This window comes from Cetorhinus maximus, chromosome 2, assembly GCF_964194155.1.
Source record: "Cetorhinus maximus chromosome 2, sCetMax3.hap1.1, whole genome shotgun sequence".
Classification (NCBI taxonomy): domain Eukaryota; kingdom Metazoa; phylum Chordata; class Chondrichthyes; order Lamniformes; family Cetorhinidae; genus Cetorhinus; species Cetorhinus maximus.
This window is the reverse complement of record NC_135880.1, coordinates 55,698,155-55,724,855: the sequence shown is the minus strand read 5'-3', so window position 1 is coordinate 55,724,855 and position 26,701 is coordinate 55,698,155.

Here is a 26,701-nt window from a genome sequence, read left to right as displayed (position 1 = left end):
TTTTTTTTAGATATATAAAGGGTAAGAGAGAGGAAAAAGTGGACATTGGGCCACTGGAAAATGACGCTGGAGAAGTAGTAGTGGGGAACAAAGAAATGGCGAAGGAACTGAATAGGTACTTTGCGTCAGTCTTCACGGTGGAAGACACGAGTAACATCCCCAAAGTTCAAGAGAATCGGGGGGCAGAGGTGAGTATGGTGGCTATTACCAATGAGAAGTTGCTAGGAAAACTGAAAGGTCTGAAGGTGGATAAATCACCTGGACCAGATGGATTACACCCCAGAGTTCTGAAGGAGATAGCTGAAGAGATAGTGGAGGCGTTAGTGGTGATTTTTCAGAAATCACTGGAGTCAGGGAGGGTCCCAGAGGACTGGAAGATGGCTAATGTAACCTCCCTGTTTAAGAAATGAGTGAGGCAAAAGATGGGAAATTACAGGCTGATTAGCCTGACCTCGGTCGTTGGTAAGATTTTAGAGTCCATTATTAAGGATGAGATTTCAGAATACTTGGAAGTGCATGGTAAGATAAGGCAAAGTCAGCATGGTTTCATCAAGGGGAGGTCATGCCTGACAAATCTGCTAGAATTCTTGAGGAGGTAACGAGTAGGTTAGACAAAGGAGAACCAATGGATGTTACCTACTTAGACTTCCAGAAGGCCTTTGACAAGGTGCCGCACAGGAGGCTGCTCAGTAAGGTAAGAGCCCATGGTGTTAGAGGCAAGGTCGGCTGTCTGGCAGGAGGCAGAGAGTGGGGATAAGGGGATCCTTCTCAGGATGGCGGCCTGTGACTAGTGGAGTTCTGCAGGGGTCAGTGTTGGGACCACAACTTTTCACTTTATACATTAATGATCTAGATGAAGGAACTGAGGGCATCCTGGCTAAGTTTGCAGATGATACAAAGATAGGTGGAGGGACAGGTAGTATTGAGGAGGCAGGGAGGCTGCAGAAGGATTTGGACAGGTTAGGAGAATGGGCAAAGAAGTGGCAGATGGAATACAACGTGGGGAAGTGAGAGGTCATGCACTTTGGTAGGAAGAATAGAGACATAGACTATTTTCTAAATGGGGAGAGAATTCAGAAATCTGGAGTGCAAAGGGACTTGGGAGTCCTAGTCCAGGATTCTCTTAAGGTTAACTTGCAGGTTGAGTCGGAAGTTAGGAAGGCAAATGCAATGTTGGCATTTATTTTGAGAGGACTAGAATATAAAAGCAGAGATGTGCTGCTGAGGCTTTATAAGGCTCTGGTCAGACCACATTTAGAATATTGTGAGCAATTTTGGGCCCCGTATCTCAGGAAGGATGTGCTGGCCCTGGAGAGGATCCAGAGGAAGTTCACGAGAACCATCCCAGGAATGAAAGGCTTAACATATGAGGAACGTTTGAGGACCCTGGGTCTATACTCGATGGAGTTTAGAAGGATGAGGGGGGATCTGATTGAAACTTACAGAATACCGAAAGGCCTGGATGGAGTGGACATGGGGAAGATGTTTCCATTAGTAGGAGAGACTAGGACCTGAGGGCACAGCCTCAGAGTAAAGGGAAGACCTTTTAGAACAGAGATGAGGGGAAACTTCTTTAGCCAGAGAGTGGTGAATCTATGGAATTCATTGCCACAGAAGGCTGTGGAGGCCAGGTCATTGAGTGTATTTAAGACCAAGATAGATAGGTTCTTGATTGGTAAGGGGCTCAAAGGTTACGGGGAGAAGGCGAGAGAATGGGGTTGAGAAACTTATCAGCCATGATTGAATGGCGGAGCAGACTCGATGGGCCGAATGGTCTAATTTCTGCTCCTATGTCTTACGGTCTTATTAATGCTGTTCAGAAGAGGTTGGCCATCCAACGCAGATAGAGGATGAATGATCTCATCCATGCAGCCAGGGAACGGAATCATCTCATCACTCTAAACTCACGCACTCAAGCCCATCGTACATTCACTGGCATCTCACTCATTGCCAGCTCAAGGGTCATCATCATCCATTCTCATGCACACACACTTACATGTCCATGTGGCCTCATCTCCTCTGGAGACTGCCTCCTCAGCCCTCACCATCTTGAGGCCACTAACACAGATCAACATGTGACCCCACACACACCCTGGGTTACCCTCCTTCTCCAGTACAGGTCTCTTCCTGCAGCTTCTTCCCTTGCCTGAGGCCACTTCTCTCCCAAGCAAGCCCTTGCCCTGCAGCCATTGAAAAGCCACTCACATATGGCTGATCTGTTAGGCAGACACCTGCCCATGAGCCCCGCTAAAAGTGATGTGGTGCTGTCTGTGAAGTCTGGCGCTGATGACTGCGAGCGCTGACTGAAACAAGGTTGGCAAACAAACCTTGAAGTCCTGAGAAAAATGCAGCCTGCCAAATGCATGCCTTATAGACGCTGTTGTGAAACACGTCGGCGTGTTTTACCACCGATGTGAGTGGACGATCCGGCGGGAGGAGGATGAGTCCGGTGGGCTTATAATGATACACTGCTGAAATTACAATGAGGTTCCCGACGTCCGATTGTGGGGATTGTGGGTCCACCATCGACGGGCTGAGTGGATGATCGCAAAGCGGTTTCACAACATCGTGAAACTGATTTTTGCCCTTCTCGCCATATTGTCCACTCACACCACCAAACATGCCCAACGCCAACGGGCACGGAAAGTCTCAACATCCATATCCAGCCCAAGAGATACCCCCCCCACATATTGACAAAAGTTCTAATCTGGCTCCTGCTCTTCAATTTCTTTATGACTCCTGTGGGTGAGACACAAGGGGTAGCCCATCCTCAACTTTCTTAATAATGTCAAGGTTAAGTAGATGCTAATGTTCCTTCTCTGTCAGCTTTCAGATATGAAACAGTATTCATCACCATTGAATACTAGAGACATATTAATGTCCATAAGACCATGAGACGTAGGAGCAGAAGTAGGCCATTCGGCCCATCGAGCCTGCTCCACCATTCAATGAGATCATGATCTGATAATCCTCAACTCCACTTTCCTGCCTTTTCCCCATAAATCTTGACTTACTGATTAAAAACCTGCCTATCTCAGCTTTGAATATACTTGACGACCCAACTTCTACAGCCCTCTGCGGTAAAGAATTCCAAAGACTGATAACCCTCTGAGAGAAGAAATTCTTCCTCATCTCTGTTTTAAATGGGCGACCCCTTACTCTAAGATTATGCCCTCTGATCCTAGACTCTCCCACAAGGGGAAACAACCTCTCAGCATCTACCCTGTCAAGCCCCCTGAGAATCTTATATGTTTCAATAAGGTTGCCTCTCATTCGTCTAAACTCCAATGAGGTCCAACCTACTCAACCTCTCCTCATAAGAAAATCCATCCATAGGGATCAACCTAGTGAACCTTCTCTGGACTGCCTACAATGCCAGCATATCTTTCCTAACATAAGGGGACCAAAATTTTCACAGTATTCTAGGCGTGGTCTAACTAGTGCCTTGTATAGTTTTAGCAAGACTTCCTTATTTTCATACTCCGTTCCCTTTGAAATAAAGGCCAACATTCCATTTGCCTTCCCTATTACCTGTTGAACTTGTATGTTAACTTTTTGTGATTCATGCGCAGGAACCCCCAAATCCCTCTGTGCTGCACCTTTCTCCATTTAAATAATATTCAGCTCCTCTATTCTTCCTGCCAAAGTGCACAACCTCACATTTTCCCACATTATATTCCATCTGCCAAGTTTTTGCCCATTCACGTAACCTGTCTATGTCTCTCTGTAGACTCTTTGCTTTCCATCTATTTTTGTGTCATCCGCAAACTTGGCGATAGTTAATTCACTTCCCTCATCCAAGTCATTAATATCTATTGTAAATAATTGTGGCCCCAACACTGATCCCTGTGGCACTCCACTAGTTACGGGTTGCCATCCTGAAAATGCCCCCCTTATCCCAACTCTCTGGGCAAAGTCTTTGGCCCAGCGAGCAGGGCAGGGCCTGCTCTCTGAGGCGTAAAATGACACGCAGTGATGTTGGGCATGACGTCATCGTGCATCATTTAGATTTTCAGTTCAACAGGCGCGCAGCCGAGGCAACTGCGCACCCGCCGAACTGTCAAAGGCCTATTAAGCCCATTTAAAAAGCCAATAAAGCAATTAGCTGATCTGCTCGTTCAACCTTAAAGTTGGTGCGCAGGCTAAGAGCCCAGGCGGCCTTCGCATTTTTCATGGAACCTCATCCACAGGCGGCATGAGGTTTCATGAACATTTTTAAAGTGTTTGAAAAATTTTTCATATAATTAATGGACATGTCCCAGCTCATGTTACAGTTTCACATGAGGGGACATGTCTTTAATTATTTTTTTACCTTTAATCAATGTTTTATAAGTGAAAGTAATTTCTCTGAGGTACTTCTGTGCCTCAGGGAGATTTCTGCGCTCTTTCATGTGCATGTGCAAAAGAGCACACTCCCCGACTCAGGCAACCCTCCACCCAAACAGGGAGCGCTCAGCGCTTCCGGGCACCCATTACACTGGGCAGGCCAATTAGGCCCGCCCAGCGTGACGTGTGCCCAAAAGCACTGAGTGTTCCCTATGCGGGCAGGGAGGGGTTGCCTGCGTTAGGGAATGCCAATTAAGGCCCGCCCACATAAAATGGCGGTGCCCAGCCGATCGGGGCGCTGATCGGCTGCGTGCCTGCCCACGCCCGCCCCCACACAATCCCCCCGATGGGGAGAGAATTCTCACCTCTGTGTTCTATTAGTTAGACAATCCTCCATCCATGCTAATATACTACCCCCAACACCATGGGCTCTTATCTTATTAAGTAGCCTTATGTGCGGTACCTTATCGAACGCCTTTTGAAAATCCAAGTATATTACATCGACTGGTTCCCCTTTATCTATCCTGATTGTTACCTCCTCAAAGAATTCTAATAAATTTGTCAGGCATGATTTCCTCTTCATGAAGCCATGCTGACTCTGTTTGATTATATTATGCATTTCTCAATGCTCTGCTATTACATCATTTATAATAGACTATAACATTCTCCCAATGATGGTATTAAGCTAACTGGCCTACAGTTACCTGTTTTTTGTCTCCCTCCCTTTTTGAATAAGGGTGTTACATTGGCAGTTTTCCAATCATCTGGGACTTTTCCAGGACCTAAGGATTCTTGGAAGATTACTACCAGTGCATCCACTATCTCTGTAGCTACTTCCTTTAATACCCTAGGATGGAACCCATCAGGTCCAGGGGACTTATCGGCCTTTAGCCCCAATAGTTTCCTTTGTACCTTTTCTCTAGTGATAGTTATTGTATTTATTTCCTTCCCCCCCTTTTGCCCCTTGATTATTTTGTATTTTTGGAATGCCATTAGTGTCTTCTACTGTGAAGACGGATGCAAGGTATTTATTCAACTCCTCTGCCATCTCCTGGTTCCCTATTATTATTTCCCCAGCCTCATTCTCTAAGGGCCTATGTTCACTTTGGCCTCTTTCTTCCTTTTTATATATTTAAAGAAGCTCTACTGTCCATTTTTTATATTACTTGCTAGTTTATCCTCAAAGTTGATTTTCTCCCTCTTTATTATTTTTTTGGTCACCTTTTGTTGGTTTTTAAAACTTTTCCAATCCTCTGGCTTACCATTAATCTTTGCCACATTGTATGTTTTTTCTTTAATTTGGTACTTTTCTTAACTTCCTTGGTTAACCATGGTTGGTTTCTCCCTTTCCTAGAATCCTTCTTCCTCAATGGGTTATATCTTTGTTGTGAGTCATGAACCATTTTCTTAAATGTCTGCCATTGTTCATCAACCATCTTCTCTGCTAAACTCCTTTCCCAGTTCACTCCAGCCAATTCTGCCCTTATTCCATTGTAATTACCCTTATTTAAGTTTAGCGCAGTTGTTTCTGACCCAAGTTTCTCACTCTCAAACTGAATGTTAATTCTACCATCTTATGGTCACTGTTTCCTAGTAGATCCTTTACTCTGAGATCATTTATTAAACCTGCCTCATTACACATTACCAGATCCAAAATAGCCTGATCCCTGGTTGTATCCACAACATATTGTTCTAGAAAACTGTCCCGAATACACTCCATGAATTCTTGCTCATGGCTACCTCTGCCAATTTGATTTTCGCAATCTATATGAAGTTTAAATTCACCCATGATTAATGTACTGCCTTTTTTACATGCCCACATTATCTCCTGATTTATTCTCTGTCCCACAGTATAGCTACTATTAGGGGGCCTATATATTACTCCCACCAGTGTCTTCTTCCCCATGTTATTTCTTGCCTCCACCCATATGGATTCTACATCTTCCGATCCAAGATCATTTTTTGTTATTGCACTTATTCCATCTCGTACTAACAAAACTACCTCACCACCCTTTCCTTCCTGCCTGTCCTATTGAAAAATCACATGCCCCTGAATATTTAGTTCCCAGCTTTGATCTCCTTTTTAACATTTTTTCCCTCTTTGACCCTATTTGCCACTGTTTGTTTATGTTTGTACACTGTCCCTTCCTGTCACACTCTGGGTATCATTACCTAAATAGCTGCCCTGCAATGCTGCCATATCCTTTTGCTTTGTAAGCCTGTGTATCCCCTCTCCAAAACCGTCCCCCCTCCCCATTTAGTTTAAAGCCCTCCCTACAGCCTTAGTTATTCGATTCGCCAGGACACTAGCCTCAGCACTGCTCAAGTGAAGACTGTCCCACCAGAACAGCTCCCTTCTACCCCAGTACTGGTGCTGGTGTCCCATGAACTGAAACCCATTCCTCCCACCCCAATCTTTGAGCCATGCCTTGACTTTATTTACCCTATGCCAGTTTGCCCGTGGCTCAGGTAGTAATCCCAAGATTATTACGGTTATGTTCCTTCTGTCGTGTCGCTTTGCTCGTGAACATGATGGCACGCCTATCTACTGGTGAGTGAGTTGGTAAACAAGATACTGCAGACACAGAGACAAATATAAGATGAAGCACATGCTATTTATTTACACAAGTAGCAGAGCACTAACACAATGTGTGCTTCTCAAACCAGACCCTATTCTAAGCTACCGATTAACATTATAGCCTGTGATGCACAGCAATTGGGTAATACAGTCACATGGTCAATCTGCTCACATTCTCTTAAAGGTGTATTGCACCTCAGATTACCACACCTCTCCCCCTTTGTTGGAAAGTATAATTTATGATCTTTACAATATATCAACTATTTACATAAATAAACTATTTACAAATTCAGTCTCTCTGGAGGCTTCTTCAAACATGTCGAACATTGTAGTTCTATGACTTCAGATGGTTTATCTGAGGCCTCCCTCTTAGGAGTCATCTGTCCACTAGGCTCTCCAGTAGGAACCTGTAAGTTTGTGTCTTCGACTCTCTCAGGGTCAACGGATCCTACAGGTACTTCCAAACCAAGGGGAGATTATTCTACATGTGGTGTAGGCTCCAACAGGGGTATTTGTCACACTCTTTCTTGGAGATCTGTTTCCCTTTTCCTGAGGTGATCTCCGTGTCTCCTAATTACCCGCCCTTCGGCCGATATGTGATAGGACAGGGGTCCTGTCACTGCACTAACTTCACCTGGTTTCTTAAATTGAAATTTACCAACAGGGCCGATGAATGCAGCAACTGCTTTGTTGTTGTAAAAGCCTGTTGTTGTGGGGCTTGCCAAGTCCACCTGTGGTGTTTCTTGAGTAAACCATATAATGGAGCCAGTACTGTCGACAAATTTGGGAGTAAATGGCCATAGTAATTAATCATTCCCAAAAAGGACTTGGATTCTATTGCATTTTTCGGTGCTGGCGCCTCAAGAATAGCTCTCACCTTGTCTTCTACTGGGTGAAGGTCCTGCGAGTCGACCCTATGACCCAGGTAAACCACTACTTTTGCTTGGAAGATACATTTTTCTCTTTTCAAACATACTCTGGCTTGTGAGAAACGCTTCAATACCTCTTCCAAGTTAGCCAGGTGTTCTTCATTGGTTAGTCCTGTTACTAGGACATCGAGATAAACCATCACATGGGGTAGACCTTGAAGTAAATTTTCCATAGTCCGTTGGAAAATGGCACAAGCTGATGAGACTCTGAAAGGTAACATGTTATATTGATATAACCCCCTATGTATATTGATAGTCACAAAATCCCAAGAGGCCTTTTCTAACTCGACTTGCTGGTAAGCGTGGCTCATGTCAAGTTTCATATATGCAGTTCCCCCTGCCAACTTGGAGTACAATTCATCAGTTTTCGTTATAGGGTGCGTATCAAGTCTGGCCACTTTGTTAATGGTCAACTTGTTGCCCCGCATATTCGCACACTCTGGTCAGGCTTTAGTATTGGAACTATGGGCGCTGCCCATTCGGAAAATTGTACAGGTTGTAAGACTCCCAACCTTTCCAGCCCTGTCTAAACCAACTTTCCCTCATAATGCATTGGGGACTGGCCTCACCTTTAAGTATCTGGGGGTTGCCCTGAAATCCATGTGGATTTTAGCTTGTGGCCCCTGAATCTTCCCAAGCTCTTCCCTGAACACAGAGGCATATTCCTGTGATAATTGATGCAGATCTTTCATTCTGAGTTGAAAAATCTCAGTCCACCCCAACTTTATCTCCTTAAGCAAGTTCTGACCAAGCAAACTTGAACCCTCCCCTACTACCAATATCAGGGGTATATTAACAGACTGGCTCCCATACTGTACTGGAACCTTGCACATACCTCTTACTCAGATGTCTTCACCAGTATACGTCTTTAATTTAGCATCTGAATTTTCCAGATTTAGTGAGTGGTCTCCTCCATTAACTTATTTGAATGTATGTTCCCCTATAACTGTCATGCATGCCCCCGTATCCACCTCCATTCAGGTGGGTTTCCCGTTGGCTCCCGCTATCACATAGATTGGCTGTTTTACCCATTTTTAAGTTGTGTAGTGAGTAAATTTCTGACTCTGTTTCTTCTGGTTCATCTATTATGTGGATTTCACAATTTCTACCTTTTTGTTTAAAATTTTGTCTCAATCTGCCTTTACAATGTCGCATCATGTGCCCATTACGATGGCAGTAGAAATGCTTGATTCTTTTAAATTGTCATTCACTTGCAGGCTGTCTGGTTCCATTTCTGCCATTACTATTGTGGTTTTAATCCATTAAACCATTGCTTTTTGCTGGTCTGTTAATGGTGGCTGTTTCCCACCTTTCCGCGGAGTCCTGCGCTTCCCGTCATTTCTAACCAGTGCTTCCCTCCCATCGGGAAGGATGGTGTCATTTTGTGCTCCCTTGATTGCTTCTGACTCCCTGACTGCGCTCTCCATTGTGAGTGCCTACTCCAGCGCCTTGCTGAAGTCTAAATTTGTTTCTGACAACAACCTTTTTTGAATGGCGTCTTCGTTAATCCCCACTCTCCATGGTCTTTTTTAAATGAAGTCTCCCCCGCTCTCAACGCGCCTTTTAAAATTAACTCTCCCTGCTCTTTTTAAAATGAAACCTCCCCGCTCTCAATGCTCTTTTTAAAAAAAGGCTACGTGCAGCTTGCATGTAATATATTTCAGTTTTCTGATACCAGTGAAGCAATCAGCATACAATTTGAGAATGCTGTTGTTATGCGTAGAAATCACATATGTGACCACAGATCACATGCAGATCTGTTGCTATGTAGAAACTGTTAAGTGTGTCACATTCTCCAGATGTGACATAGAATAAAGCATTTGTTCTCGTGTCTTTGAATAAGCAGGTGTTTCAAAAGTCCCGAAAAATTTCAGTGGTGTGCCACTACTATAAAGGAAAATTCCCTGGTTTGCAGAGAATGGGGAAACCCTGAAGTTTTTTGAATGCTTTGTCTCCTGTGACATTGATAGATGCTCCTGTATCTATAAGAGCGTCTACAGCCGAGCAACCAATGGTCACTGTCACACATGACTGGTTGCTATGTCTGAAAGGGAGCAATAAAGTATATTCAGGGTCACCCATCTCTACTTTGGCTAAACTTTGTTGCCCTTTTGTTGTGGTACATGTAGGCGGAATCCTTCTGGTGATATTGGTCTCACTAATTGTTTTGTTGATGAGTGACACCCACAAGCAAAGTGGTTGAGCTTTTTACCACAAGATTTTCATTGCACAGTGCACGCTATCCATGTGGGTAAGCACTGTCACAGTGGAAACATCCTTTGGACAAGTCACAACTCTGCTTGTCAAACTGCTGTTGTTGCTTTGCAGGTGGTTTCCTGGCACGTGAGTGATGAACAGTGCTCACAAGAGTTAAACATGGAGTGCGGTAGTTACTGTTGGCAGCCTCAACTTCAATAGCTCTGGACTCTGAAAGCGATAGTGATCTTATAACACCAGCAGCTCTACAGTTTTCTGTCTTTCTCGAGTGCTTTTCAACCTATTTGAATGGTGAGACAACCTTTGATTAATTATTTGTGTTCTGATTTCCTGCAGGGCATGTTCACATTTGGTCACTAATTGCCTCAATCGTGTGCAATATTGGTAAATTGTCTCATTTGTTTCTTGCTTAGTGGATCAGAAGATAATTGTTTTGTATATTGTATTTTACTTGAGAATGAACTAGGTTGTTAGAGCATTTTTTGCTGAGTCATAGTCATTTTGCTCAGGCATAAGTGTCTCAAAAATATTATCCAATTCTTCGCCTCCACAATGGAGAAGTAAGGCCTTTTTCCTTTTGCGATCTGTAAAAACTGCCATTGTGCCTTTGGAACATTGCAACCTCTTTTTCCAGCGTGGGAATACAGATGATGCTCTGAATACACATCAAATCATGGTACAAAAACAAAAATTGCTGGAAAAACTCAGCAGTTCTGACAGCATCTGTGGAGAGGAAGACAGACTTAATGTTTCGAGTCAAATCATGGTAGATTGGGCACAGATATCATCACCTTGAGCAGCAATGCAGAGATAGAGCACAATTAGGGATTCAGTATCATGTTCCTTCCAAAGAAAAACAGCTCTATGATGATCTGAGATTAATTTTCTTTTCTGCTCAGAAGGCTATGTTTTGCGTGTTTATACTTTGCAGGCTCTCTGTTGTTAATCCTGAGCTGGAGTGCCTCCTCCATGATTCTAACACAGTCTCAATGTGTTCCCTAAATCCCCCAAATAAAATGCTTTGTTGTCTGCAGAAAGTAGACAAAGACCTTCCAAAAGTTTCAAACCTGAGAGAAATGTTTCCTATTTCTCACCATCCTTGTCGCCATTGTGAGGTTCTTGGGAAGAAACAGTAAGATTCAGCAAGGAACACATTCGGAATCAGAATTGCACCTGCTGTTAAACATCACTTTCTTTATTCTCCTTAAAGCACGGGTTGGTTGAGTACGTTCAGTACTCTGCCCATTGCAAACAGTGGAAGGGGCGAGTTGTTTGATACAATCTGCCATTCATTAGGATATACAGCCCACCTACCTGGCATCGTACCAGCACTGAAATTCACATATCACATTACTCACTTGTGTGATAGGCAGAACGTCTTTTTGGCTTGACCGCAGCATCCTGTTAGTGGCAAATGCCGCTTGTGTTGCTACTGCATAGTAGCAGCATGAAACAGCTAGCTTCACCTGTTGCTCAAATTTTTGAGATACTTTACCCTTGCAGAATAATTTGAGATGGACTGAACACTTTTCAGAGCTGAAAGTGGTGGCATTAGGCCCATTCGTGAAAATGCATGATACACAGCGAGCAATGATCTGATTGGGGTAGCAATTATCCTGCAGGGTAGCTTAAATGCGCCCTATTTTAGCATGGTGAGCAAATGACTCGGGCCTGATTCATGAGATTTCTGATAATGCCAATCCCCATGGTGCTGTAGGAATCCCAATGTGTGTGTTGATCAGTGAAGGTAGACTTGCAGTAGGCACGGGGGGAGGCGATGGCATAGTAGTATTGTCGCTGGACTAGTAATTCAGCGACCAAGGGTAATGCTCTGCGTGCCCAGGTTTGAATCACAGCAGATGGTGGAATTTGAATGCAATAAAAAACCCTGGAATTAAAAGTCTAATGATGACCATGAAACCATTGTTGATTGTTGGAAAAACCCGTCTGGTTCACTAATGCTCTTACCTGGTCTGGCCTACATGTGACTCTAGACCCACTGCAATGTGGTTGACTCTTATAATACCCTCTGAAATGGCCTAGCAAGCTGCTCAGTAGTATCAAACCACTACAAAGCCACAAAAAAGAAAGAAACCGGATGGACCACCCAGCATTGACCTAGGCACCGGAAACAACAACTCAGCTCTGTTGACCCTACAAAGTCCTCCTTACTAACATCTGGGGGCTAGTACCAAAATTGGGAGAACTGTCTCACAGACTAGTCAAGAAACAGCCTGATGTAGTCATCCTCACAGGATCGTATCTTACAGATCATGTCCCAGACACCACCATCACCATCCCTGGGTATGTCCTGTCCCACCAGCAGAGATGGCAGCACAGAGTTATACAGTTGGGAGAGAGTTGCCCTGGGAGTCCTCAACATCAACTCCGGACCCCGTGATATCTCATGGCATCAAGTCAAACGTGGGCAAGGAAACCTCCTGCTGATTATCACGGACCACTCTCCTTTAGCTGATGAATCAGTGCTTCCCCATGTTAAACACCACTTGGAGGAAGTATTGAGTGTGGCAAAGATGCAGAACGTACTCTGGGTGGGGGGTTTCAATGTCCCTCTCCAAGAGTGGCTCAGTAGCACCACTACTGACTGAGCTGGAGGAGTCCATAGCTGCTAGTCTGCTGAGGTAACCACAAAAGAGAAAAACACACTTGACCTCACCCTCACCAACCTGCCTGCCGCAGATGCATCTGTCCATGACAATATCGGTAGGAGTGACCACTGCACAGTTGTTGTGGAGATAAAGTCCCACCTTCACATTGGGGATACCCTCCATCGTGTTGTGTGGCATTACCACTGTGCTAAATGGGATAGATTGTGAACAGATCTAGCAAATCAAGACTGGGCATCCATGAGGCAATGTGGACCATCAGCAGCAGCAGAATTGTACTCGAACACAATCTGTAACTTCATGGCCCGGTATATCCCCCACTCTACCATTACCATCAAGTGAGGGGCTCAACCCTGGTTCAATGAAGAGTGCAGGAGTGTATGCCAGGAGAAGCACCAGGCATTCCTAAAAATGAGGTGTCAACCTGGTGAAGCTATAACACAGGACTACTTGCATGCCAACCAGCATAAGCAGCAAGTGATAGACAGGGCTAAGCGATCCCACAACCAGCTGATCAGATCTAAGCTCTGCAGTCCTGCCACATCCAGTCATGAATGGCGGTGGACAGTTAAACAACCCACTGGAGGAGATGGCTCCACAAATAACCTCATCCTCAATGATGGAGGAGCCCAGCACATCAGTGCAAAATATAAGGCTGAAACACTTGCTACAATCTTCAGCCAGAAGTGCCGAGTGGATGATCCACCTCAGCCTCCTCCGGAGGTCCCCAGCATCACAGATGCCAGTCTTCAGCTAATTCGATTCACACCATATGATATCAAGAAATGGCTGAAGACACTGGGTAGTGCAAAGGCTATGAGACCTGACAATATTCCGGTGATAGTACTGAAGACTTGATCTCCAGAACTTGCCGCGCCCCTAGCCAAGTTGCTCCAGTAGAGCTACAACATTGGCATCTACCCGGCTATTTGGAAAATTGCCCAGGTATGCCCTGTACATAAAAAGCAGGACAAATCCAACCTGGCCAATTACTGCCCCATCAGTCTACTCTCGCTCACCAGTAAAGTAATGGAAGAGGTCATCAACAGTGCTATCAAGCGGCACTTGCTTAGCAATAACCTGCTCACTGACGCCCAGTTTGGGTTCTGACAGGGCCACTCAGCTCCTGACCTCATTACAGCCTTGGTTCAAACATGGACAAAAGACCTGAACTTCTGAGGTGAGGTGAGAGTGATTGCCCTTGACATCAAGGCCACATTTGACCGAGTGTGGCATCAAGGAGTCCGAACAAAACTGGAGTCAATGGGAATCAGGGGGGAAACTTTCTGCTGGTTGGTGTCATACCTAGCACAAAGGAAGACGGTTGTGGATGTTGAATATCAGTTATCTCATCTCCAGGACATCTCACCAGGAGTTCCTCAGCCCAACCATCTCCAGCTGCTTCATCACTGACCTTCCTTCTATCATAAGGTCAGGAGTGGGGATGTTTGCTGATGATTGCACAATGCTCAGCACCATTCACGACTCCTCAAATACTGAAACAGTCCATGTCTAAACGCAGCAAGTCCGGGACAATATCCAGGCCTGGGCTGACATGTGGCTAGTAACATTTGCGTCACACAAGTGTCTGGCAATGTCCATCTCCAACAAGAGAGAATCTAACCATCGCCCCTTGACATTCAATGGCATTACTATCGCTGAATCCCCCACTATCAACATCATGGGGGTTTACCATTGACCAGAAACTGAACTAGACTAGCCACATAAATACTGTGGCTGCAAGAGCAGGTCAGAGGCTAGGAATCCTGCAACGAGTAACTCACCTCCTGACACCCCAAAGCCTGTACACCACCTACAAGGCACAAGTCAGGAGTGTGATGGAATACTCCCCACTTGGCTGGATGACTGCAGCTCCCACAACACTCAAGAAGCTTGACACAGTCCAGGAAAATAGCAGCCCACTTGAATGGCACCACATTCACAAGCATTCACTCCTTCCACCACCGACGCTCAGAAGCAGCAGTCCGTACCATCACCTTAGACAGCACATTCCAAACCCACAACCACCAAAATCTAGAAGGACAAGGGCAGCAAATAGATGGGAACACCACCACCTGGAAGTTCCCCTCCAAATCACTCGCCATCCTGACTTAGAAATATGTCACCATTCATTCACTGTCGCTGGGTCTAAATCCTGGAACTCCCTCCCTAACAGCACTGTGGGTATACCTACACCACATAGACTGCAACAGTTCAAGAAGGCAGCTCACCAGCACCTTCTCAAGGGCAACTAGTGATGGGCAATAAATGCTGGCCCAGCCAGCGAAGCCCACATCACGTGAATGAATTAAAAAAAGTAGTAGAGGACCTATTGGCGGATTTCTCAAATGGCACGTTAAGGAAAGGGAGCTCATTAGACTGCTCCATTTCATTTGGGTGTGGGAGGGAGCACATTAAGGTGTGTAAGAAACTTCTTACTTGAAGCTTCAGATTCAAATATAGCAAACATGTCATTTACATATCGGAAATATACAAGGGATAGGAGGTTAGGGGTCATTCCATGGAAAATGCATTTCTCATGAAACTGACAGAAAGGTTAGGCAAGGTAGCTGAGAATAGAGCAATTCAAATACCTCTTCGAATTAGATGTGGGACATAGGAACACCAAAATTGAAGCTATGTACGAGGACAAACTCCTCGCTTTCGGAGAATATATGAACAGATTCACTATGTATTTGGCAGCATCGTTAATTGTGCTGCTGAAGCGCTTCTGCTTGGTGAGTTTACAGTGTGGACATGTTTCAAGCAGGTATTGCTTATGGTGCGGTCATCTATTGAGGCACAAGCGGGTCAAATCAAGAAAGTTTCACAGCTTAGGCCAAGTGCAGTGTAGGGCAGGGTGTGGGTTAGTAATCCTACAGCCAATTTATTCAGTCTAATCCTGTATGAATGTTTCCTCAATTGTGGGAATGTCTCTCACTTTAGCATTATCAATATGCTTAGAAATGAACACTGGTTGAACCTTGGGTCTAAAACACTCCCAGAGAAATTCAGTAGATAATTTACTTGTTCTTAATTTACCTGTTCTTAGCTTGATGCCAAAATAGGGTGCATCAAAGCCATCCTGTGGGTTAATGGCTACCCCGATCAGATCATTGCTCACTGTGTATCATGCATACCAACGAATGGACCAAAGGCTGTCAGCTTCAGACCAGGAAAGTACCCAGTCTAACTCAAATTACCATGGAAGGGTAAAGTATCTCAAAAATTTGAGCAACAGGTGAAGCTAGCCATTTCATGCTGCTACTATGTAGTGGCAACACAAGTGGTGTTTTCCACTAACAGGATGCTGCCATGTCAAGCTGAAAAGACATTCTGCCTACAACACAAATTAGTAATGTGATATATGAATTTCAGTGCCAGTGCAATGCCAGGTACATAGGTCATATGTTCCAACGACTAGCAGTTCATAGCACATCCCTTCAGCTGTTTGCAGTAGACAGAGTACTGACCAATCCAAACTTGCAAAACTCAAAACATAATGCCTGATGTGTAGGATCAGAGATTGTAATGCAACTAAGGCCTACATCACAAACAATGGTACTGGAATCTGGCATTACAACTATGATTGGTTCCTCTCAAGGAGAGGAATAGGATAATTCAAACATCCATCAATCTTGGAGCCAGGCGCTGTTACTGTATTGCCTCAAAACAGCAGGAGAATTATTTAAACAATGTGAGAGCAGATCATGTTCACCTGGGCTATTTTTCCATGGAATAATTCTATTGTTTTAACCAGCATGAACATATTTGGCAGGACTATGCGTGAAATGAACTAAGAAGTGTTAACGACCTGACATTGGAAGAGCATGAACAACAGAAAATATGTTTGTTATGTTTGAATTGAATCCATACAAAAAGAAGAGGATATCGGAGTGTGGGGGCTGCAGTCAGAAGAAGGATCAGGACTGATCACCTTGACACAGGGCCTCCAATCAACAGGCCAGCCTTGTTAGGGATTGTATGTGTTTTCAGCCAAATCATAATGATATTGGTCTGAGGATTTTGTAAGGTTTTGGAATAAAAGCATAGTGTTTTTGCTTATATTCTGTAGAGACTTCATTTGGGTAAACTGGGAACTGCAGTCAAATCGCAAGAGGGTTCAGCTGTGGGAATTTGGGTTCAATTTCAACTAATTGCAGAAGGTTTTGTAATGGGAACAGGTCATTTTAATTTTGTGATTTTTCTGTGTTATTTAGCTAATCATAGAAGTATGTGTTTTAGGGATGTTAGTGGGTGCAATAAAACATCAAATTTATGGTTGAGTCAAACACTGTGTCCATGCAATTTTGTTCTTTATAACTCCTAAAGTCCAAGAACTGGTTGTAGGAGCAGGAAACAGGAAACCCAAAAATGAATCCCAAAAAACTAACATACAAGTTCAACAGGTAATGTTTTGGCTTGACTTGGCAGCATCCTAATAGTGAAAAACACCACTTGTGTTGCCACTACATAGTAGCAGCATGAAATGGCTAGTTTCATCTGTTGCTCAAATTTCTGAGATACTTTACCCTTCCATGGTTCAACAGATCAGTGTGCTTGCTCACGAGCAGGGGAGAGACCTCATCCTGAGTGAAACACAGCCAGAGTGAATGTGGGTATTGGCAATTTGGTGCATAGTGGGAATTCGATGCAGAGGGGAAGAGGTGCTCTTTGAATTTTTTCTTTGCTATCCAACTTCTTAAATCTTCAGAGAGTGGTCTTGCCCTGCTGCAGCAATAGAAGCTACAAGGGAGAGAAATGACTGGTAAGTAGTGGGTAAGGTCGGGTAAGTATTGACTACTTTTATCGCTTATAGTTTATGGTCTTTTTTGTGGTTTATAGTTTGTATATTCTGTAGTAACGAGAATCAGGAAAGAAGGGCCTAGAGTAATTGATTTAAAAGGTTTACTTTAAAGGGATAAGTCATGGCAGGAGAGCTCAAAGCTGTGGTGCGCTCCTCGTGCTCCATGTGGGAAGCCGGGAACATTTCCAGTGCCCGGGACCAGCATGTGTGCAGGAAGCGTGTCCAGCTGCAGCTCCTGGAAGCTTGGATTTCAGAGCTGGAACGGCGGCTGGGGACACTGTGGAGCATCCGCGAGTCTGAGAGCATCGTGGGTAGCACGTTTAGAGAGGTGGTCACACTGCAGCTGAAGGGACTTGAGATAAGAAGGGAATGGGTAACCACCAGGCAGTCCAAGAGAAATAGGCAGGTAGTTCAGGAGTCCCCTGGGGTCCCACCCGCAAATCGGTATTCCACTTTGGAGGCTGGTTCCTCCAGGGAGTGCAGACAGAGCCAAGCTTCTGGCACCACAAGCAGCCTGTCTGCACAGGAGAGGAGGAAGAGAGGAAGAGCAATAGTAATAGGGGATTCTATAGTCAGGGAAACTGATAGGCGCTACTGTGGTTTCAATGTGACTCCAGGATGGTGTGTTGCCTCCCTGGTGCCAGGGTCGGGGACGTCATTGAATGGCTGCAGGGCATCTTGAAGGAGGAGGGTGATAAGGCAGAGGTCATGGTACATGTTGGCACCAATGATATAGGTAGAAAGAGGGGTGAGGTCTTGCATCCAGAATTCAGGGAGTTAGGCAGTAGACTAAAAAGCAGGACCTCTCCGGTTGTAATCTCTGGATTACTACCAGTGCCACGTGCTAGTGAGCACAGAAATAGGAGAATAACACAGATGAATACGTGGCTTAAGAGTTGGTGCAGGAGGGAGGGTTTTAGATTCCTGGATCTCTGAGACCGTTTCTGGGGAAGGTGGGACCTGTACAAGTGGGACGGTCTACATCTGAACAAGAGTGGGACTGACATCCTAGTGGGCAGGTTTGCTAGTGCTATTGAGAGGAGTTTAAACTAATTTGGCAGGGGGAGGGGACACAGAATGTTAGCAGAGTAGCGACACATCATAATACAGTAAAACAATCAAGTCAGAGGGAGTACAGCTGCATTAAGTTTCAAGGGAGTAAGGCAAGGCTGGATGACCTCTACTTTAATGCCAGGAGTATTGCAGGTAAAATGGATGAGTTAAGGGTGAGGATTGACACGTGGAATTGTGATATAGTACCCATCACAGAGACGTGGTTGAGGGAGGGGCAGGATTGGCAGCTCAACATTCCGGGATATAGAATCCTCAGGTGAGACAGGGGAGGGAGTAAAAGAGGAGGAGGCATTGCATTATTAGTTATGAGTCAGTTACTGCAGTAAGGAGAGATGATATCTTGGAGGGGGCATCGAATGAAGCTTTGTGGGTAGAGCTTAGGAATAAAAAAGGTGCAGCCACATTGTTAGGTGTTTATTATAGACCCCCAGATTGTCAGTGGGAAATTGAGGAGCAAATATGTGCACAATTCACGGAGTTGTATAAAAACTACAATAATAGGATAATTATATTAAGTGATTTCAACTTTCCCAACATTAATTGGGATAGACAGAGTATTAAGGGCTTGAATGGAGTGGATTTCTTGAAATATGTACAGGAGAACTTTTTAGGTCAATATGTAGAGGGTCCAACAAGGGACGGTGCAGTGCTGGACTTAATTCTGGGGAATGAAGCAAAACAGGAGGCTGAGGTGGTGGTGGGAGAGCATTTTAGTGATAGTGATCACAACATGGTACAATTTAAGCTTGTTATGGACAAAGAAATAGACAAGTTGCAAAAAAATGTTTTGGATTGGGGGAGAGTGGATTTCAGTAAAATAAGACAGGATCTGGTCAAGGTAGACTGGGAACAGCTGCTTGTGGGGAGATCTAGAGAAGAGCAGTGGGGGGCATTCAAAAAGGAAATGGGGAGGGTACAGGCTCAACGTGTTCCTTCCAGGGTGATTGGAAGGAGTAACAAGCCCAGAGAACCATGGATGACCAGAGATATTCAGGATACGATGAGAAGGAAAAGAGAAGCCTTTAGCAGGTACAAAGAGAGCAAATCAGCGGAGGCATTAGTGGAATACAGAAAGTGCAAGGTGGAGCTTAAGAAAGCAATTCGGAGAGCAAAAAGGGGATATGAGAAAGCTCTGGCTGGTAAAAGTAGGGAAAATCCCAAGATATTCTATAAGTATATCAATGGGAAGAGGATAACCAGGGAAAGAGTAGGGCGAATAGGCACCAAGGGGGCAATATATGGGTGGAGCTAGAGGACATTGATAGAGTATTGAATGAATACTTCACATCCGTCTTCACCCAAAAGTATGAGGATAAAGGTATGGAACTAGGGGAGAGAGACTGTGGGGTTTTTGAGCAAATTGATATAGGGAGTGGCAAGGTATTGGAGGTGTTGGCAGGCTTAAGAGTGGACAAATCTCCAGTTCCGGATGATTTGTGTCCCAGACTACTAAGAGAGGCAGGGGAGGAGATCGCAGGGGCCCTGACCCAAATTTTTAATTCCTCTCTGGCCATGGGGGAGGTGCCAGAGGACTGGAGAACAGCTAATGTGGTTCCACTATTGAAGAAGGGCTGTAGAGATAAGCCAGGGAACTACAGACCAATGAGTCTCACGTCAGTGTTAGGGAAACTATTGGAGAAAATTCTGAAGGAGAGAATCTATCTCCATTTGGAGAGGAAAGGTTTGACCAGGAATAGTCAGCATGGCTTTGTCAGAGGGAGGTCATGCCTAACAAATTTGACTGAATTTTTTGAGGAGGTGACCAGGTATGTAGATGAGGGTAGTGTGGTTGATGTAGTTTATATGGATTTCAGCAAAGCCTTTGACAAGGTCCCACATGGGAGACTTATAAAGAAGGCAAATGCACATGGGATACAGGGTAACTTGATTCAAAATTGACTTAATTGTAGGAGACAGAGGGTGATGACAGAAGGCTGCTTTAGTGACTGGTAGCCAGTGTCCAGTGGCGTACCACAGGGATCTGTGCTGGGTCACCTATTATTCGTCATTTATATAAATGACATAGATGACTATGCGGGGTAGGATTAGTAAATTTGCGGATGACACAAAGATTGGACGGGTGGTTAACAGTGAGGCTGAGTGTCTTGGGCTACAGGAAGATATAAACGGGATGGTCAAATGGGCAGATAAGTGGCAGATGGAATTTAACCCTGAAAAGTATGAGGTGATACACTTTGGAAGGAGTAATTTGACAAGGAAGTATTCAATGAACGACATGGCACTAGGAAGTTCTGAGGAACAAAGGGACCTTGGCATGTGGGTCCATAGGTCTCTGAAGGCGGAGGGGCATGTTAGTGGGGTGGTGAAAAAGGCATATGGAACACTTGCCTTTATCAATCAAGGCATAGATTACAGAAGTAGGGAGATCATGTTGGAGTTGTATAGAACCTTGGTGAGGCCACAGCTGGAGTACTGTGTGCAGTTCTGGTCGCCACATTATAGGAAGGATGTGATTGCACTGGAGGGGGTGCAGAGGAGATTCACCAGGATGTTGCCTGGGATGAAACATTTAAGTTATGAAGAGAGGTTAGATAGACTTGGATTGTTTTCGTTGGAGCAGAGAAGACTGAGGGGCGACCTGATCGAGGTGTACAAAATTATGAGAGGCATGGACAGCGTGGATAGGGAGCAGCTGTTCCCCTTAGTTGAAGGGTGAGTCACGAGGAGACACAAGTTCAAGGTGAGGGGCAGGACATTGAGGAGGGATGTGAGGAAAAACTTTTTTACCCAGTGGGTGGTGATGGTCTGGAATGCACTGCCTGGGAGGGTGGTGGAGGCAACCTGCCTCATATCCTTTAAAAAGTACCTGGATGAGCACTTGGCACGTCATAACATTCAAGGCTATGGGCCAGGTGCTGGTAAATGGGATTAGGTAGGTAGGTCAGGTGTTTCTCACGTGTCGGTGCAGACTCGATGGGCTGAAGGGCCTCTTCTGCACTGTGTGATTCTGTAATAGGGAAGGCAAATGGAATGTTGGCCTTTATTTCAAAGGGAATGGAGTATAAAAATAGGGAAATCTTGCTAAAACTATACAAGGCACTAATAAGGTCACACCTAGAATACTGTGAACAATTTTGGTCCCCGTATCTAAGGAGAGATATACTAGCATTGGAGGCAGTCCAGAGAAGGTTCACAAGGTTGATCCCAGGTATGGAGAGATTTTCTTATGAGGAGAGGTTGAGTAGGTTGCTCTCATTGGCGTTTAGAAGAATGAGCAACAACCTTATTGAAACATAAAAGATTTTTAGGGAGCTTTACAGGGTAGATGTTGAGAGGTTGTTTCCCCTTGTGGGAGAGTCAAGGACCAGAGGGCATAATCTCAGAGTAAGGGGGCACCCATTTAAAACAGAGATGAGGAGGAATTTCTTCTCTCAGAGGGTTATCGGTCTTTGGAATTCTTTACCGCAGAGGGCTGTAGAGGCTGGGTTGTTAAGTATATTTAAGGCTTAAATAGACAGATTTTTAATCAGTAAAGGAGTCACGGGTTATCGGGACAAGGCAGGGAAGTGGAGTTGAGGATTATCAGATCTGCCATGATCTCATTGAACGCTGGAGCAGGCTCAATAGGCTGAATGGCCTACTTCTACTCCTAAATCTTTTGGTCTTATGGTAATCTCTTACAAACGTTAGTTGTGATTCCACAATTGGAAAGCATCTGTCGACCAATTCCAAGTGTGCTAAGAATTATTGTAACAATCAATTTTATCAGTCGGACTTGCAGTGTAGGTCACCCATGCTTACTAGAAGATACGTATATTAAACAGTGCATATATTTAATACATATACATACATATGAGCATACGAATTAGGAACAGGAGTAGGTCAATCGTCCCCCAAGTCTGCTCTGCCATTCAGTAAGATCATGGCTGATCTGATTGTAACCTCCACTCCACATGCCTGCCAGTCCCCAATAACCTTTCACCTTTGTGTTTATCAAAAATCTATCTAGCTCTGCCTTACAAGTATTCAAAGGCTCTGCTTCCACTGCCTTTTGAGGAAGAGAGTTCCAAAGGCACACAGCCCTCTAAGAGGAAAAATTTCTCCTCATCTCTGTCTTAAATGAGCGATGCCTATTTTTAAACCATGACCCCTAGTTCTAGATTCTCCCATGAGAGGAAACATCCTTTCCATATCCACCCAGTCAAGACCGTTCAGGATCTTAAAGGTTTCAATCAAGTTGTCTCTTACTCTTCTATATTTCAGTGGATACAAGCCTAAACTGTCCAACCTTTCCTCATAAGACAACCCATTCCTGGTATTAGTCTAGAAAACCTTCTGTGAATTGCTTCTAATACATTTACATCCTTCCTTAAATAAGGAGACCATTACTGTTGTCATGAAACTATCATATTTTTAATAGTATTGTTGTGGTTTATTATAAAGTAGGTTTATGAGTGTGAGTGTGTCTGGTTCTTTCTGTGTGATTTCATTGAATTGGAGTCAGATAGGCTGCAAAGTTGAAATTATCAAAACAAGTTCAGTGTAAAAGGCATTTGCTAATGAGTGAACATGGATGAGGGCAGCAGGTAGGGTGTGAAGGAAATTTGCATATTTAGATAAGTGAAGGGAATGTTTAGGTTTCAAAGGGATGATAGGATGTTTACAATTAACAAGATAAGCAAGCCCAAGCAGTATGTTTATTTTTCCCAAAGGTACTGACCATATTGGCAACATGAAAGATTTTTATATTACGGGAAATGTAAATTTGCAAAGGCATAAAGAACAATGGAATTTTCAGATTAAAGAGAGAGAAACATATGTAAAGAAGGATGGAAGGCTATGTTGGGAGGCCATGTAAGATCTAAAAGGATTGTGCAAAACCACCTTGGAGAAAAAGCCTCCAGCCACTTCTGCAGAAGCCTGCTGTGTCCAGTAACCAAAGTTGGAGAAATGCTTTTGGAATTCTACTGTCGTGTGGGTGCAGTGATAAACCTGCTGGATTGCCTATCTAAATTTAAAATCTATTTGGGCTATTGCCTTAAAGAGGGTGTATAGTTGGGAATCAGGTTAATTAGGAATCTTGGGATATGTTATAGTATTAAGTAACTGTAACCTTATGATCTGCTTGAAATCTTTTCTTTTGTTAATAAATGTTTTAATTTAATTTTTAAAATCTCTAAAGGTGTTAGTGGGATCATTAGTTCTGAATTCAGTGCATAAATCTTCTTGCAATAAATACAAATTGCAAAACCATTGTGATATTGTGGCTAAGTTTCCCTTGTGGATTTGGCCCACCTGGCACGCATAAGCTGCCATGTCATAACACTGTACATAGTACTCCAGATGTGGTCTCACCAGTGCCCTTTATAATGGAAGCATAATCTCCCTACTTTTGCAATCAATTCCCCTCACAATAAACAATAGCATTCTATTAGCTTTCCTACTTACTTGCTGTACCTGCATGCTAGCCTTTTGTGTTTCATGCACTAGGACACCTAGACCCCTCTGAATATATAAAGTAATGAGCAGTTAGGATTTGGAATGCACTGTCCGATAGGCATATTGATTCAATAGTAGCCATGAAAAGGAAATTGGATAAATACTTGAAGGAGAAAAAATTGCAGGCTATGGGAAAATTGATACATAAATGCCTTACTGCCTGGATGCTATAATACTTCTTCTTTTGTTTTATGTTCAGCACAATGCATGCGGGCGGACATGTCCATGCCCTTTACAGTCCCATCAGGTTGAGGTGACCTATTCTGAAAAAGGTTTAGTTCTCAATAGACTCGTCTTGGTGATTTTTCCATGGCAGCTTGTTGTGAGACTGTCTTTCACCATACTATTTCTAAACCTTATATTGCAAGCTTGCTTGGCCAGAACATGTAAAATGTCCACATTCAATAAATGAGAGAACATTTTACTCATCTCCAATTTAAAGTTTTGCACTATATCTGATTCCTCACTGCTTGGCATGTTTGACTATTGTCTTGTAAAAATCTCTGTAAAAAAATACCTGCCAGTATATCACTCTCTATAAATCAGTCCCACCTTGTTTGGCAGTGTCGTGTAGATTTTCCAAGTTCGCACTTAAGAACATATTCAGAATTGGAGTGCAGAGGATGAGCAGGCTCCACTAGGTTTTCCAACCAGTCATTTTTCATGGATTGTAAACCCTGTAGGACTCACTGACCTCTGCGCCCAAATCCCGAAATGAACTCTCGATGCATGAAGGTCCGTACCATGTGTGCAAATTCGTAAAATCAATCCTTAGAAGTCAGCAAGCTGGGGCAGTCTTCAAGCATCTTTGCTGCCTTTCTCTCACTCAGTTGCTGGTTTTGCTCCACTGACCTTTCAGTCTGTGCCAATGAAGTAACTGACACTATTCTAGATTGCATGAAAGGTTCCATACTTCATATGTCATATCTTTGACTACATCTGCATTCTATTATGCTTGCCATTCTGCTGCCTCTTGTAAAAATTCTGATTTTGCGCTTGGTCAGTAAGAAGCATCCCTAGCCAGCTTCATCTCTCCTCATAATTACTATTAGAACTATTAAACACAATCTTAATGAAAATGATTGGCTGTTATCTTTCCACTCAGGAGTTTTTCTTGTTCCTTCTGCTTGATTGCCAAAGCTGTTTCTTATAATTTCTCTGAATTTTTCTTCCCACTTCTCTTCCTGGTTGTTCTGTTGCTCCTCCTTCAAAAGAAAAAAAGCAGATGGAGGGTCGAGATGCATTGAGGGTGAGCTTTTGGATCACCTGGGCACTGCAGAAACAGGAAAATCATATTGTAAGAAGCTTATCCTCTCAAAAATGCCCACTCCGTTTTTATAAGAACATAAGAAAATAGGAAATACAAGCAGCACTAACCCATCCGACCCCTTGAACCTTCTCCACCATTCAATATGATCATGGGTGGCCTTCTGCCTCAACTCCACATTCCTGTACACTCCCTATATCCCTTGATTCCCGGAGATATCATCAAGTTACTTATCTTAGTCTCAATGTTGGAACATCCACAAACCTCTGGGGTAGACAATTCCAAAGCTTCACAACCCTCTGAGTGAAGAAACTTCTCCTCATCTCAGTTCTAAATGATCAAGTCCTTACCCTGAGACTGAGGCCAGAATCTTCAGGTCGGTGAGCAGGGGTGGGCCCCACTCGCCGACGCATGCAATGACGTACGGTGACATCGGGTGTGCGTCGTGACGTCACCTCGTGTCATTCAGATTTTCAGTTCAGCAGGTGCGCACCAGAGTCGGCTGTGCACCCGCTGAACCCTCAAAGGCCAATTAAGGCCATTTAAATTCCAATTAAAATAAGTAACTTTAAGTAAAATAAGTAACCTTAAGGCTAGCGGGCAGGCGAAGAGCCCAGGCAGCCTTCACATTTATCATGAAACCTCATCCACAGGCAGGATGAGGTATCATGAAGGTTTTTAAACTTTAATAAAAATTTTTAATAAAATTTATAGATATGTCCCAGCTCATGTGACACTGTCACATGAGGGGACATGTCTTAAATTTTTTTGTTTTCCTTTATTTAAATTTTTAAAAATCAAACTAATCTCCCTGAGGCAGCTCTGTGCCTCAGGGAGATTTCTGTGCTCTTTCACGCACATGCTCAGCCTACACAGGGAGTGCTCAGTGCTTCCAGGAGCGCATCACGCTGGGCGGGCCTTAATTGGCCCGCCCATGTAAATTGGCAGTGCACAGCCAATCGCAGGCAGCGATCGGCTGCATGCCTGCTCCCCCTGAGTTCCAGATTTCACAGCCAGGGGAAACAACCTCAGAATCTACCCTGTGTTACTCTTCTGTTTGGAACCGTTAACGTTTAAAGAAGAAATCTGAAAATCCATCAATTAACTGACAGAACTACTCCACAAAATTTCATGCTTTTCAACAAAAACAAACTTAATTGTTTCAAAAGGAATTAAACATAATAAGCACTATTAACACTATAGCTTACTGAGACGTGCTATAAACTCAGTTCGCCTTTTTACTTGCCCCGAAGTCTTCCCTTATCTGATGAAATCTTTAAGGTTCATTCACTCAAAAGGTATATCCCTGCTCTTCAGAACTCACTCTGATTTCTCTTCATTGTTCTAGATATTTGCCAAGGTACAAGATGTCCTGGGGAGTCTTTCCATTAGCTATTGGCTAAGCAAGCCTCCAAT